This window comes from Pipra filicauda, unplaced genomic scaffold (genome assembly GCF_003945595.2).
Source record: "Pipra filicauda isolate LSUMZ 115617 unplaced genomic scaffold, ASM394559v2 scaffold216_size1298047_pilon, whole genome shotgun sequence".
NCBI classification, from domain to species: domain Eukaryota; kingdom Metazoa; phylum Chordata; class Aves; order Passeriformes; family Pipridae; genus Pipra; species Pipra filicauda.
Window position 1 is genome coordinate 598,116 of NW_024104328.1, and position 15,957 is coordinate 614,072.

The 15,957-nt window shown below is 39.2% G+C and overlaps 1 protein-coding gene across 5 annotated transcripts in view; it reads right to left on the reverse strand.

The window, feature by feature from the left end:
• Positions 1-15,957, reverse strand: part of CDC42SE2 (CDC42 small effector 2) — an 83,172-nt gene that overhangs the window by 55,912 nt on the left and 11,303 nt on the right. For 3 of the 5 annotated variants that reach the window (XM_027714423.2, XM_027714424.2, XM_027714425.2), the window contains exon 3: positions 12,328-12,400. The exons of the other annotated variants lie outside the window; for them this stretch is intronic. The gene's annotated coding sequence lies outside the window, so the exon portion shown is untranslated. The remainder of the gene's footprint in view (positions 1-12,327; positions 12,401-15,957) is intronic. 5 annotated transcript variants of the gene reach the window in all.

Consider the following 15,957-nt stretch of genomic DNA (forward strand, 5'->3'; position numbering starts at 1 on the left):
TTGCTTGCCAGTATGCTGTCAGCAATTTTCTGTAAAGAAGTTGTTTAGCATTTCTAATGTCAGATGAAAGAAAACAAGCAAAATTAATTGTTTTTCATTTTGGACTCTTCCTCCTCAGGGCAAAAAATTCACTGCTAAAGAGCATAAAACTATTAAGAGAAAGATATTAACTCTTCATTAAAACCCTGAGTACCAACACATAACTCATAAAACATGTTTTTTGAGTCTATGTGCAAATAAGTTGTTTACAATGGAAACAGAATATTTACTGCATGGTGAGCAAGCTGAAGTGATCTTTAGTTTTACATTAATAGCACATGCAGAGATTACATGGGGTACAAAAGCATTCTCACCTAGGGTGTCAGACTATCACACAACAAAAGGTGAGAAGGAAATCACAGTTTTTCTAGGCCTTAACTAAAGGTCAAACTAGTTTTTCACTAAATGTCATCAAATCAGCAGTCCTGTACCTGAAGGTCTGTCTCTTTATGCAGCAGACAGTGGGATCTGTGCCAGCTCTGAGGAAGTCAAGTGTCCACAGAAGGCAACAAGAATTGCAGCATTTCCTGCCCATGAGATTACCAGAGCATGCTGCACTCCTGAACAGTCAGGAGGTGATGACTTCCAGACACAGCCTGAAATTAAAAGGCTGCTACCTGTCCCAAGATATGACAATGGTGACCTAGCACTGGAAGGACCACAGACAGAAGTATGCTGTTTTAACTCTGTGTTAACAAAGGACAGACTAGTCTACTTCATGGTAACCTTTTAAGAAAGAGATCTTCCCTAATATGTCTCCCCTTGGTACTTCTGCTGAGGTCTTTGATCCTCATATGATTATTTCTGAAGGGCACAAAGAAAAGCAGAGATGAACAAACCTAATTTCTAATTTGTGAACTTACGAAAGCAACACATTTACAGTTAACTGTCTCAGTTCTGTGTAAAGCATTTAATCCTGAAGAATAATACAACTGGTATTATTCAAGAACCATGACTGAAATACTTCCAGTGCCACAAAAAGTTAATTTTTCTTCTAGTCCAGAATTTGTGATGCTTTAACCTACAATTGTGGGTTTTCCTTCATGTGAACATCTCATAAATACTTAAAGTAAGAACAAAATAAGATCAAGAAAAGGTACAGCTACCATGTTTACATATAATAATATTTTAATACTTGATTCCATCTGTTCTTCTATCTAGCTTGATCTCATACCTCTCTCCCATCTCCTATTGTATAGCCCTGTAATTGGGATGGTAGAACAACTAGTAGAAAGAATTTCAGTTTCCATGTTAAACACATACATCAGCTAGAGTCCAAGGGAAGAAAACTCCACCAACAACAATAACCCCACACATGTTATGTCACATTAAGCAACACACAAGGCAGAAGTAACTAGAAGAATGAAGAGGGATAAAAGTTAGAGGAGCAGTAGAATAACACAAAGTGGTGCTGACACAACTGCAGTTCTTGGACACGCAATGTAGTGAATAATGCTGACATTTGTCAAAAGAGAGTAAATCTGCTTTTTATGTTACTAGAACATCCATTTTTGAACATTTGAAATTAACCAGTATGTGTGTATATTTTTATGTTGCTAAATAGATATCTCAAGCATTCCAATTGCTTCAGTGAGACGCGCACAAAGCTACCACCCTCAAAACAAATGCTGATTTAAGTTGCTTTATAATATATTGATATCTCAGGCAGCTGTAAAATTTAGACAGTGATGGTATTACACCAGTAATAACAACCAGCAGACAGTGGTCATCAACTTTGACTCATTAATTTCATACTGGTATTTTGAAGGGGAACGAGACAAAGTGTTTGGGATTTTTGAAAAAGTCCTGAAAACAATAAAATACTGTCTTCCACTTCTTGGTGAATACCCTATTTTACTGTAATATTGAAACTGCAGTATCTCAAAAAGAAGTACTTTCTAAATGTACAAATACTAACAGCAAAACAAAGAAATAGTGAAAAGCTTTCCAGAAGCTTTTCTGAGAAGTTACCTCTCTCAACTTGTCAAGTGACGGGCTTTTGGTTTTTTTGTAACTGCATGTTATTAGTAACTGTGCTATTGAACACACCCTCAGAATATCATCACTTTCTGCAAAACAAGCTATTACTTCTGGATATTTGTGAGTCTTCCTACTAGAGGATTCTCAGCTGAAAAGAAAAAAAAAAAGGCAGTGAAACAAACAAAAAAACCACTTCTACACTTGAGCTCAGCTTCAACTACCAAATTAGCAATACCTGCAGTACTACTCTGCTGTAGAAGCTTCTGGTAAGTTAACGGTACGTGACTTCTTTAAACATATATGGAAATGAAAGTACACCAACCTCTAAAGACTAGAACAAGCACATGCTTGTTTTTGGGATATATAACAAAAATTTTTCTGCAACAAAACTTTACACCTGGGATTTGATGCCTATTTACAAGGAGTTACTGGTCACAGCAAACCAATAGAGAGGTTAACAAAGAGAATCCAAGAGTCTCCAATACCACATTAAAGGTCCCTTCCAACCCAAACCATTCTGTGATTTGTAACACATATTGAGTCCCTTGCCCTTAAATGGCACCACAGTCAGTTTTTGCAGAGCTATCAGCTTTTTCCAAGGCTTTTAAATCAGAATTAGTTACAATTTGTCTCCTGTACCACCCCACAAAGGACTTCATAATGTAACATTATCCATCAGCCTTCAAATTCTTGGTCCAGCTAATAAGCATCACCACAGTGGTATTAACCACTACAGCTATATTGAGACACAAGCAGCAGAAAGGAACAGGAAGAGGCACAAAGGTAACAGGAAAGGTTAGTGTTATATTGGGGGTAACAGGAAAGGCCAGTGTTATGCTGGGGGAAAGAGAGGAGGGGGAGAAGCAAGGCAGAGCATAGCAGAGCAAAAGAAACTACACTTATGAAACAGGTCTGAAGTCTACATACAGTATAAAATAATTGGGTGGGAGTTTTGTTTTTAAACAAATAAAAGAAATTAAAGGAAGGAAAGTAAAAGCATGACAGATAACCCACTACATTAAGAAGCTTTGCTGAAATCTATCTAAATATCCAGGGGCAAAGACAGTTGCAGGAGATATTGAGGAGAAGAAGCAGGGTACAGAAACAAAGGAACCATCATATTTATAAGAGAGCAGTTGATGACAAAATCATTCTCTAGACTGAGTTATCTGAAGATAAATAATGAAATTTTGACAGTAAATCACATTTTTCTTCCAAGGGAACTCCGTTAACAACAAGAAATTTCAGTTATCTTCCATGAGTTTGTTTGCTCTACAACAGATAAATCAAATAATAACATCTGTATAAAAACTAGATCTGCACTTTAAAATCAGCTGGGACTAGAGATTCATGTCAATGTGTGGCTTTTCATTTATGTGTTAAGTCACAGTCCATTAAAAGACAGAAAACATTCAATACAGCAGTCTTCTTGTGGCATTCCAATTAGGACCCTTATGTTAAAAGCATCTCAAAACTCAAATGGAAAGTTAGGTAGCTAGATTTCCAGAAGTGCCAAGCACTCAGCAGTTTTCATTCAAAGCCTGACAGACCTTTTGAGATGAAGGTGCTATTCAACTACAGATGTGGCTTGCTGTTTTACAAATCAGACAATTCCTCTGGCACTCCTACCCCCCAATAATTAATTACAATGCTTCTATGTGCCTCCAATACCTCCTCTGCATAAGGCAATTAATATGTTTTCATATCTGTATCTATCTATCTATAAATACTACAGCAAATAAGACCCATGCAGTCTTCTTTAAGAGAAGGTATTTCACATTTCCTCCTTACCACAGTAAAAGCACCTTCCCCATAATACTGGCATTAACTTGAATAAACCACTCTTAAAAGGGGATCTATGCTGGCATTACCATTCTGATTTTTTAATTCACTCACATTAACTCATCATCATCATCATGGCTGGGCTTCGCGAACAAAGATTGGGGAAGGACTCTACCCACACTTGCTACAAGTGCACTGGTGGCTAAAGAGACCAATGTGAGATAGAAAAGCCTGGTTGCAAAAGGCACAGCAGAAAGATTCCTCAGGTGGTATCAACAAGACACGATTCTTTCTATGTTGTCTTTGCTCCTCGAGAGTGATCCTGTGTGCATTCTCAAAGGCATCAGCAGCGTTATAGATGGTGTGTCTCCAGACCTCCTGATTGGAGGCCAGAGTAGACCAGTTATGGTGATCAATATGGCCAAGGTTGAGATGTTGTTTCAGGCAGTCCTTGTATCTCCTCTTTGGGGCTCCTTTCTTGCAGCAGCCAGTGGCAAGTTCACCATAGAGCAGGATCTTAGGGAGGGGGTGGTTGGTCCTTCATCCTGGAGACGTGCCCTACCCAGCACAGCTGTGTCCTCAGCAACATGGCCTCAATACTTGTGACTGCTGCTTGTTCTAGAACAGATGGATTGGTCACATCATCTGACCAGGGGATGTTTAGGATTGTTCGGAGGCAGCGTTGATGGAAGCGTTCCAGGAGTCGCAGGTGGTGGCGGTGGATGACCCATGATTCAGATCCATAGAAGAGAGTAGACAGCACTATGGCTCTGTAAACACTGATCTTTGTACTTTTCTTCAGGTGTTTATTTCACCAAACTCTTTTATGAAGCTTTCTGAAGGCACTGTATGCCTTTGCTAACCTGTTGTCTGTCTCCCCGTCAATCTTACCATCTGAGGAGATGAGGCTGCCTAGGGAATTAAACTGCTGGACTGATTTGAGCTCTGATTGGCCAATGGTGATATGGGGATGATGGAAGACTTCCTGAGGTGCAGGTTGATAAGCTGTCTTCTTTAAGCTGACTTCTTTAAGCTGACTTCTTCTTTAAGCTGACTTCTTTAAGCTGACTTCCAGCCCAAAAAGCTCAGCAGCCTCTGCAAAGCAGGATGTTAAACGCTGCAGAGCTGCTTCTGTGTGGGCAACAAGGGCGGCGTCATCAGCATAAAGCAGCTCCCAGACAAGATGGTTTAAGGTCTTGGTGTGGGCCTTCAGTTGCCTTAGGTTGAAAAGGCCTCCATCAGTACAGTATTGGATGTAGACAGCGTCCTGATCATCGAGGTCTGCCGTGGCCCTTTGGAGCATCCTACTGGAAAAGATTGTGAATAGGGTTGGAGCGAGAACACAGCCTTGTTTCACACCATTGGTTATTAGAAAGGGCTCAGAAAGAGCATCACCATATCTGATTTGGCCGTGCTGATCCCCATGGAGTGAGATGATCATTTTAAGGAACTTGGGGGGACATCCTAAATGTTCCAAAATCTGCCATAGACCTTTTCTGCTCACAGGATTGAAAGCCTTGGTGAGGTCAACAAAGGTGACATAGAGACCTTTGTTCTGTTCCCTGCACTTCTCTTGCAGTTGTCTGAGGACAAACACCATGTCTGTGGTGCTCCTGTTGGCTCTGAAACCACACTGACTTTCAGGTAGAATTCCTTCTGCTGTAGCGGGTATTAGTCTGTTCAAGAATATTCTTGCCAGGATTTTGCCAGCAATGGAGAGCAGAGTAATACCACGGTAATTTGAACAGTCTGATTTCATTCCTTTCTTCTTATACAAAGTGATGATGACTGCATCACAAAGGTCTGATGGTAGTTTGCCTAGTTCTCAACAGCACATCACAAACTCGTGAAATTTAGCATGGAATGCAAGGTCCCCATGTTTCCAGACTTCGGGTGGATTCCATCAACCCCAGCTGCCTTGCCAGTTTTCACCTGCTGTATGGCCTTGAGGGTTTCTCCCATAGTAGGGGCAATATCCAATTCATTCTTCACGGGTTGTTGTGTGATGGACTGAATTGCTGAGTCTTGGGCTACATGGTTAGTACTGAAAAGAGTCTGAAAGTGTTCAGACCAAAGATTCAGAAGCATTTGACCATTTGCACTGAGTAGAGGGCTTTGGACCCGCTGTGTAGGTCCGTACACTGTTTTCAAAGCCTCATAAAATCCTCTGTGATCACCCGAATCTGCGCATAATTGAATTTTTCAGCTAGATCGATCCACCACTTGTTCTGGATGTCACGAAGATTCTGCTGGAGCTTGCAGCATGCAAGACGAAAGGCTGCTTTTCTTATGTGACAGGATGGCAGAGGGTGGTTGGGCACTGAACAGGCTCCCCAGGGCAGTAGTCACAGCACCAAGCCTGACAGAGTTCAAGAAACCTTTGGATGATACTCTCAGGCACATGGTGTGACTCTTGTGGATGCTCCTGTGCAAGGCTAAGGGTTGGACTTGATCCCTATGGGTCCCCTCCAACTCAGCATATTCTATGGTTCTGTGAGTCTGTGACTGACAAAGTAACTTGACAGATACTTGAAATGAAGTCTAACAAACTAGTCCCAAACGAAAGGTCAGCCATGCATAACACAGTCAGAAAGAGGTATGGATCCATTATGCAACAGGAATAATGGAAATACTGGCCTATTTACCTTTCCTCCCCAGTATGCTCAGTAACAGAAAACATTCCTGGTAGGATTAATAACTGAGAATGAAGAAAGACTGGAAGGATTAAAGACTGATATACATTTCAATACAAAGACAGACTTAAAGGCAAGATGTGCTTCTTTTGGACTGCCTCAGTCAAAAGAAGAAATCAGATTCTTGAAAAATGCTGTAGCTCATGTTTAAGGACTCAGGAGCAGAGAGGAATTGCTTCACTGATTATATTTTTAAAAAGAAAATTACATAACTGAGTGATAGCTTGTGGTAAGCCCAATATGATTTGAATGAAGCATATGCCAATAAACCAGATCAGTCTCTCCCGGGCACGAGAGCAGCTCAACCAAACAATTCTGGACATGAGAAACCATGCAAATTAGGCATCTATGAAATGACAGAAAGGAAGCAAGAAGTCTTTGAAATCTGCATGTCCAAAATTTAATCTTAACAAGATTTTCAAGACAGTATTTTGGAACTATGTGTCAAAATTCTGAACAAGTGCTTATCGGAACATGTCATTCCTTTAAGGAATACAGTTTAAAAGTGCTTTTCCTAATAAGGGAGTACTCAGTAAATTGTACATAATGTTAAGAAACAAAGAGAGAATATAATCTATTCTATGTCCTTCAGTGTGCTGTAGCAACTGTTGGTCCAAAAGACAGAGTGTGAGAGTATTTTCTGTGGCAAAGATGAACCTGATAGTTAAATTCTGCCATTAATACAAGTCTGTTCATGGCTTGCTCTTTTCTTCTTGATATTAGATCATTCACATAGGAGAGAATATTATCCTTCTCCTTCCTTTGAAGAAAATGGACAGCTGTCATGGTTCGAAGTCCAACCCAGAATTCAAAAACAACATTAAGGTATGTTAAGGGAAACAGATCTCCTCCACTTGTGCACACTTTCAGCCTGCTGTAAAGATTCAGCTTCTCAGACTTTACAGGAGCTCTTCTCTGCCTCTGAGCTACCTAACTTACTAGGTTTTAAATATTTCAAGTAATTTCTTGCTGCAGAATAGGGTTCCTTAATTATTTCATACCCATAGCAATCTGACTGCATAACACGTCTGGTAACTTTGCTGAATGAATAAGTATCACACACTGGGGGGTAACTACAAATCTGATGTACACAAGACAAACAGTAAGTGCTAAACAATTTGTGACAAGGACTGTTAACACTCAGCCTGGGCTCTCCCAGGAAACAGGATGCCAACGTTCAAGTAGTCCAAGGACACTGTCCTTGGCATTCTCTCTGCAGACAGCACTTTGTCCCAAGCATTATTACAGGGACTTGGGGCATTTTCTGTGGAGATGTGATTATTCATGGTGGAAAGAGTCAGAATTATACTCTTAGGGTTCTTAGGCTTTGTGCCTTTAATTAGAAAATGGCACATTTTTTTCCTACATAAAAACAAAAATTTGATTGCAAAGGGTAGTGTGTGTTAGAGAGCAGGAAGCACATATGGGTTTTTCAGGATGCCATAGTTCACACTGTATATAAGATTAGCCAATTTAAGGAAAAGATTACAGCATATGACTGTGCTTCCAGAAAGGAAAAAAAAAAATCTTATAGAAGAGATCCACCCAATCTGTTAGAGATACTTAAATATCATCATAAAGTACATTCTATAGCTAGTTAGAAGCCTAAATATAAAACCTCAAAAATGAAAGATCTCTCAGGTTGGATATTCAATATTTCAAATTACAGAAACTGAACATCATGCAGGCCTATTTCCTAGCATAATTTCTTCATGGGCCCTGTGCTTTCCTTATCTTCCCCGTTACATCACAGAGGAGGACAAACCAGTTTAAGTATCTAATTTAGACATCAACCAACATTCCTGACACACTTTTCTTTCCTACTTTTTGTTTACTGTTCTCTTCATACAGATAGGTGTAATGAAAGTTGGCTTCCATGACTTCAATTCTCTTACTGACAGTCTTTGATTCCTAACTTTCCCCTGTTTTATGGTTTCCAGTGGCACAAAGCTTCAGAGAATTTGTGCTTCATGTTCCACCTCGCTACGAAAAGTGAGAGCAAAAATTGCACTGGGGGCTTCTACACTAATATATGTCAATTAGATCAGCTGTGTTCTACCTCAAAATGCAAATATGATACTTCAGGGGAGAAAAAAACCAAACAAACAAACAAACAAACAAACAAAAAAAAACAAACAAAAAAAACAAAAACAAAAAACCACTTTTGAAGACCTATGTGAGAAGCTGCATCAGTCACATAATCCAGCTGCACCCCAGTGCTCTGACCTAAAAGTTTAACGATGAAGGAAGTGGAGGACAGACAGATACACACACACACAGTACAAGAGACAACAGTACTGAAATGTGTTTGCACAAATGGGCATCTGAAAGGTAGTAACAGAAGGACAGTTTTACACCGGTGTTACTTCAGGGTTATTCTACAGAATTAATGCAACAATCAGAAATCTGGAGTTAAACGTAGAAGTCAAGCTAAACTGAAAAACAAAGGCCCTTCATGAAACAAAATGTTGAAATCCAACACCTTATGTGAGTTTTCTTCCTCTGCCCTTAAAAGTGAACAGCACTGAGCTAAATTTCAATTATATAAATGAAATAAAATTTCTCTTTATGGCATGGCTCCAAATTTATGAACCAATTATTAAATTGAAAATTGGAATCATACAGAATTGATGATAGCATAGTGGATGAAGTCTAAACATTTCCTTACACAAGAAACTGAAATCCATTAAAATCTTGCTCAGAAAAGCCAGACCATGAACCGAATTTGAAAACCACATACTACAAAAGCAAAATAACAGAAAACACATAATTCAGATTTTGAAGATATGGGGGCTTTTCTGTGGTGGTGTCAAGATGTGCACAGAACCCACAAACAATCCACTAACATTTTAGGTAGTTCTTCTGGCTACAGGAGTGCACTGCAGAAATGTTGCACAAGCTTTTAGTGCCAGACACGAGTGGAACAAAGGCTTCCTCAACAAACTCAAGTAATTTCCTGGTGTAAAAGCATTTATCTAAAATTCACTACCGTTTTGACACTACCTCCAGAAGGTATTTTTTTCCATCTTTTTTGCCACCCCATTATTATAGAACCTTAGTGAATTAGCAATACTAGAAAGGAAGAGTTGAGGAAAACACTATTTTTATATTTTTTTCCCCCATATTTCTCTAGGTTTGCTCCAAGCAGTTGGAAAGTATATGTTTCAGAGTATCACAAGACCAGATGAGGAATATACTAACTATGAAGAAGAGCCACAAGCCTTAATGCTTCTACTTCACATGACTGGAAGTACATCCACCAAGCACGTGGTCAAAGTCATGCGACAAAAAACATTGGCATGTGAACAAAGATGCAAATCCAACCACACAATTGCAGTGGCTCAGAGGAAGGAAAAGTTTCAGAGTTCTAGGTAAAGAGGCAGCAGGAAATAGTGGCAGAGCACTGCCCTGCATCACTGTCTTACAATCTATCTGTTTGAACCTCAAAAACTTAAGATAAATGAAGAGAATTTATTAGGACTTAAGGCTAAGGATAAAAGGACTATTTTATTTTTTTTTTAGGCTGGAATAGGGCATAATGTAAGATGTTTATGGAGATTTTACTCTCACCAACTTCATAGCTGCCAGCAAGGCAAGTCAGGAAGGCTGTACTTCCTGACCTGTGATTGAAGCTTCCTGCAGACACTCCTGGAGCACGTACAGAAAGGGCAGCCAACAGGTTGGGAACACCCAGTGCACTTCACTTGTTTCTGGCACAAGAATGAAATACACATATTTTTGCCCTGTGGAGTTCTCTTTGCTTCCTGCCTGCTCCAGCTCCAGTGGGGATCACCACTGACTGAGCCAGTGCTCCAGAAGTCCTGTCTCTTCCCCACTTGGTCTTCCTGCATCAGCCCTCATCCACGCCTGTGGTCTCCTTCTGCTGCTTGCAATACAGTCCCATCTCCCCTCTGGTATTAAATATTGCTCCTCTTTTCCTCTTAGTCTTCTTCTTCAAAGAGACATCACCATCTTGTACCTGCCCTTATCATCCCTACACATGCTACTCCAACTGCCTGCCTTCCCTTCTCCCCCTTCCATCCACCTTTACGGGGGGAGGGTTGGTTGTGGATTTTTACAAGGCTGGTAGTTTTTAAAATTATTTAACTATTTAAAAATTACATGATTAGGCTACTATTTCCTTCTTCTCTCTCCGCTGTCCTGACAGAGTCTCAAGGACAGAGATTGCCCACCTGCACAGCCCATCCTCATTCTGCAACGGAACATTTTTTCACAGGGTGGGCATATAAACATCTGGGGATGCTCCTGAGCCACAGCAGCGAGAAGCAAGCCAGAGGAGGAACTGCAGGGCCAGTGACAGAGGCTGCAGCTCCTGCTCCCACTTTGGGAAACACTTCAGTTTCACGTGCTGGTAATACAACCACTTCCTTGCCGCATACTTCTCCAGGGCAAATTCATATGCATACTCTTTCTTCCCCAGCCTCTCTAGCTGTAACATTTTACAAGTCATTGTGAAATCAGAACTAAAAAGACCAGGTGATAATGGAAAGGAAGTGCACAACATGAAGGATAAGCCCAAACATGTCTGGTATCTTCAGCTGCACTGAAAACACTCCAGAGTTGTCAAAGAAACATGGGGGAAGGGAAAGAGAATTATGTACTGCCTGAAGGGTGCAGCACAAAGAGCAAGGTAAAATAGAAAGATACTTGTTACGTAGCTCCTGAGAAATGAAGCTGAGAGCAAAGCCTGCAAAACACTATGTGGAGAATTGTGCAGTGTGTTCCAAAAGTTACACCTCTTTCTGAGGAAACAGCACGTGTAAGAGATTTTTATGCACATTTCCTAAAGTACTGGTACCCTACAGAATCCTTTTCCACAGTGCATTTGAGATTTTTAGACAAAAACAAGAAAACAGTATCAAAGCAGAATCCACAAGCCTCTAATATTAAAGTTGCTATACAGAACTGAGCTCATATAAGAAACCAGCAATAGTTTCAGGGTTTAACTGTTCCATCAGTATTCACGTAATTCACAGCCATTTCCCCCACATAAATGTACTGCAATCATAATCACTTACTAAAGTCAAATAGGAACAGATCTATCTCAGAATTTTGGTGGAGCCAAATTCAACTGATTAGAAACACTGACCATTCATACAGATTATTTAATACCACACCAAAGCATGCATACTTGATGGGAATTAGAAAGCAGTGAAGGAAAGAAAGTTGGATGGGTCCTTAAAATCAGTGCAAAGCAGGACAAACAATAGCATATTATATGACATCACAAATCAAATTACTGAAGCCATGAAAGGTATTACACAAAGATCACTAAAAGAATTTTGTCATCTTATCTAAGAGTTACATATCGGAGATCTATTTAGAAGCTTACTTGAAACAAAGGTATAGAAATGGATGTAATTAACAAATCCATTGAGAAATTACTTTGGTAAGAATATTGGGGAAGGAAATTATTAGATAGAGTGTATGTGGCTGCACGTACCATGAATACCAGAGTATGTTGGGGCAATAAGACAATGCTGACAAAAACAATTTGTTAAATTAATTATACCTGGACCTCCTGTCAAAATTAGTGTCAATTAGATATGAATATTAATCTGTCTTTATTATGAGCACAAAGTACATTTGCTTATCATAAGTCTGCTGGACTTCTTATCAGGGGCTTCTCACCAAGCACTTGAAATGTTGCTTAGAATTCACAAAAAGTGCCATGAAACCAGGTCCAATCTACTTAAGCTTAAAATCCATATCAAGCTTTGATGGTTTTAGTATCACAACGAATATTCATAGATCTGTCATCTGTGTTTACATCAACATTTAATGTGAAATATAAAGTGACAGTATTACCTACCTGACTTTCCCAACTTCAGTTACTCTAGTCCTTTCTTTAAGCAGCAAGTTATTCAGTAAAGAGATCCCCAATACTGGAGAGCAAGGAAAAGAGAAAAAAACAACATAAGTGATCATGTATTACAGCACCTAATGCAAATTATTCACAATGAAGAGCAATGTAAGTTCATGTTTCCAGGAAGAAAACAGCTACCAAGGGGGAAGAGTCAAAAGTTTCTCCAACAGTTCTCTTTTGCAGAGCACCACAGATGTCAGAATGACAGAGCTACTTCCATATATGAATGAATTCAAGGATTAGAGGCTACCTTGTTCACAGCAGTGTTGGAAGAAACTTTCACTGACATAAATAATTTATATATATATATATATACATACATATGACAGTTATACAAAGTAAATAAGGAGCAAGGGTGCAAAAGCAGTAACTACTTAGCTCTGGTTGCTTTCTTTGCTAGGCTCAGACTTTAATATTGGCAGGAGCATGTGGAAAGGCCCTGAACCAGATATATATTCCAATTTTTTGTTATTGTTGTTGTTGCAAGATTAGCTAGGTAATCTTTCTTAATGATCAGACTTCAGATTACTGGTAATACCAGGTAGTTCAGGGAATAACTAGTTTGTACTAAGTCCCAGTAAAAATGTGTTGGCAGTTAAATCTCATGAAGTGTGTGAGGCTTAGCAAACAAGTTTGTTATTGAGTTATCATCCACGACATCTGTTACCAAGTTCAGCAGTTCTCAGTTAAAGGAAGGATGGATTACAAGTACTGCAGGCAATAACAGAAAGGAAACACATTCATAAGAGTTGGCTCTGAGACACAAGAAGAATCACTGTTACTTGAAGTGGTAGCAGATTATTTACTGCTGTTAAACCTGTATCCAAAAAAAAACCCCAAAACACAAACACAATAAATCAGAAAACAGCCTGTGTTTAGAGAGCATCCACCTGTAATGACAAACTGTCACGACACCATTCATATATCAGAAGTGGGCTTCAAAACAGACAGAAGCTGCACAGAAAGCTGAAAACCCCAAACAATCCAGTTCACACTTCAAATGTGCACGCAAAAATAAGGTAAATGCAGCAGCAAATTAGATTTTATGCATTTCCTGTGTTAGGAAGGGCAGTGTTTTTGTAGACTTTATTTTTAAAAAGAAGCAAAACAAACCCACAAACAAAAAGCCCCACCTCTCTGCTACACTTGAGATACCTGATGTTTTAATTTTCACGCTACATGGCAAGGCATTTGCTTGCTGACATTTACTGGGGTCTTGTTTGTCATAGTTCAGCCCTTCCTTGTTCACAACCTAGGGAACTGAGTCTTCTATTTTCTCTCAGACTGACATAAGACAGATTTAAAAAGGAAAATTAAGGGGTTTTTATCTTTACCTACATAGTCTTCAGAAAAGATTGTCAGAAAAATTATGGACCAGAAACAAAGAGCTAAGGCAGATGAGAGCAAGTAAAATAGACTACAAATGCAGAAAAATGCTAAAACAAAAGAAATATGTTGGGGAGGAAACAGCACTACATGTCAAGAACTCTGAGAACCTTTTTTATGAGGATAGAAATCTGGGTGTTCAAAAAACAAATACGTCACATGGATGGATTACTAAAAGAAACAGTACTAAGAAATGGCTATAACTGCCTTCAGGAAAATAATGTTTGATTATTGCACAGTCCTGACAGTGACACAAGGAGACTCTGCAGAAAGTATGAGATTCCAGTCTCCTTCCTTTGGCTAAGGAGTGAGACAACAGGTTTTTACTCTTTGTTTATTCTTAGTTACCTCAGAGTAATGAAGTGGAGACAAAAGCAAACTTTAATTAACAGAACAATAAGTTTAGCAGAGGTGCAGAGTTGCTGGATGAGGGCTGGAGAGCTACAGATCCCAAAGATGGGACATCTAGTTGGAGCAAAGCAACAGAGCACACAAGAAAAACACTTCAACAGCATGGTACTTGGGCTCCACATAAGCTATATAAACTACGTAAAATATTCAGAATACCTGTAAATAGAGATATGATGACTTTTTTTTTCCCCTCTGGTAAGACAACAATACCATAATAAGTTGTTCCTTGGACAAAACAACCGAGCAACCAGCTTAGAGCACATGATACCACACTGGTTGCTTAACAACCTCAATATGAAAGCAAACAAACCCCTTAATGCCAGCAACACAAACATGCACCTTGAGAGCAGGTGTCAATTTTGTAACTGAGTTGTCATTGAAAATTAGCTACCTTCCAGTTCAAGACTCTGTAGACAATATCTGATATATAGTTGTGAGAAACAACCAGTTTAACTGCAGTTAAGCAAAGACCTCCTCACTCAAATGCAATGCAACTGAAAGCAAAGTGGAGAAAGATCCATATTAGGAAATTTTACTAAGAGAAAATTGAGACAGTTCAGCATTATGAGATGTTAGCACCAAGAACACACTGATAGCATACGTAACATCCTGAACATGTAGAGACTGCAATTCTGTATAAACAATTTCAACATGTAACAAATGAGGTAAGGGTAAAAATAAGAGTATCTGTATTTACAACTTCTAAGACGAATGTCTTCCTCTACCCCTCTCCTTAAAGAAAATTAGACTAAGTATAGACTTATGGACTTTCCTAAATTGTAGCATTAGAAATCTAGGGCCATGATGTTAGAGCAGCAGGACAGAACAATGAAAGCCATCCTTGTACATAACATTTTGAAAAGTCTGTCACAAATGAGGTGATGTGGACCAGTGGTTGTAAGTTATCATGTCACAGCTATTTGGAGTCTCATGTGAATGAAGCCCACATCCCAGTGGAGAATTTAATGAACAAAACCATTTCTATAAGTGGTAGACTTTTGGCTTGAAAGGCTATTAAATGACAGCAGAGTGGAAAGAATGGCTGTTTGCAGGTACTGCCAAGGCACACTACTAATCAAGCCGTGCCCACTTTCTGTTAAGTCTGGACAGCTTATTGCAGATCTGCCCACATCACTCTTTCATTAAAAAAGTCAGTTAGAACTAGCAATTGTCTAAGTGTTATCATTTGCATGAGAATTTGAAGCTTTATGCCTGTCTGAAGCCTTGTTTTCAAGCCTGCGTTTCTAAGCAATAATTAAATTACTGATTTAACCAGTTACAAGAAATCACTAACGTCGCCACACTAGCAGGTCATTTTATCTTCATCCTGATATTATCTGGTCAGATGATTTCTTATTTGTCTTAGTCCATCACAGCTTAAAAGTCATATTAGCCTTTTTTTGAGGAGTTCACTACGAAACCTGTGTATGAAAACGGAGATGACAAGGTACAAATCAATATGGTAAATAAGACACAGGTTACCTTAGAAAGGTGAAATATCTACAGTGCTTCTACTGAGGAGACACACATTATTTTAGAGAACCTAAATGCCAAAAAAGTGTATTTTAATGGGGCAGCTACAGAAGCATCATAAGCATTAACAGACTTGAGAAAATTAATATTGTTATTCCTAAGTATCAGATTCAGAGAGGAAAATCATCAGTGTAGCCCCACAACATTTCCTAAGTTGTTTTCTAATTACACAAAACAGGCTGAAATTTGATACAGAACTTGAAAACGTTACACATGTAGAGTAAGCTTTAAAAATGCATTTGTGTC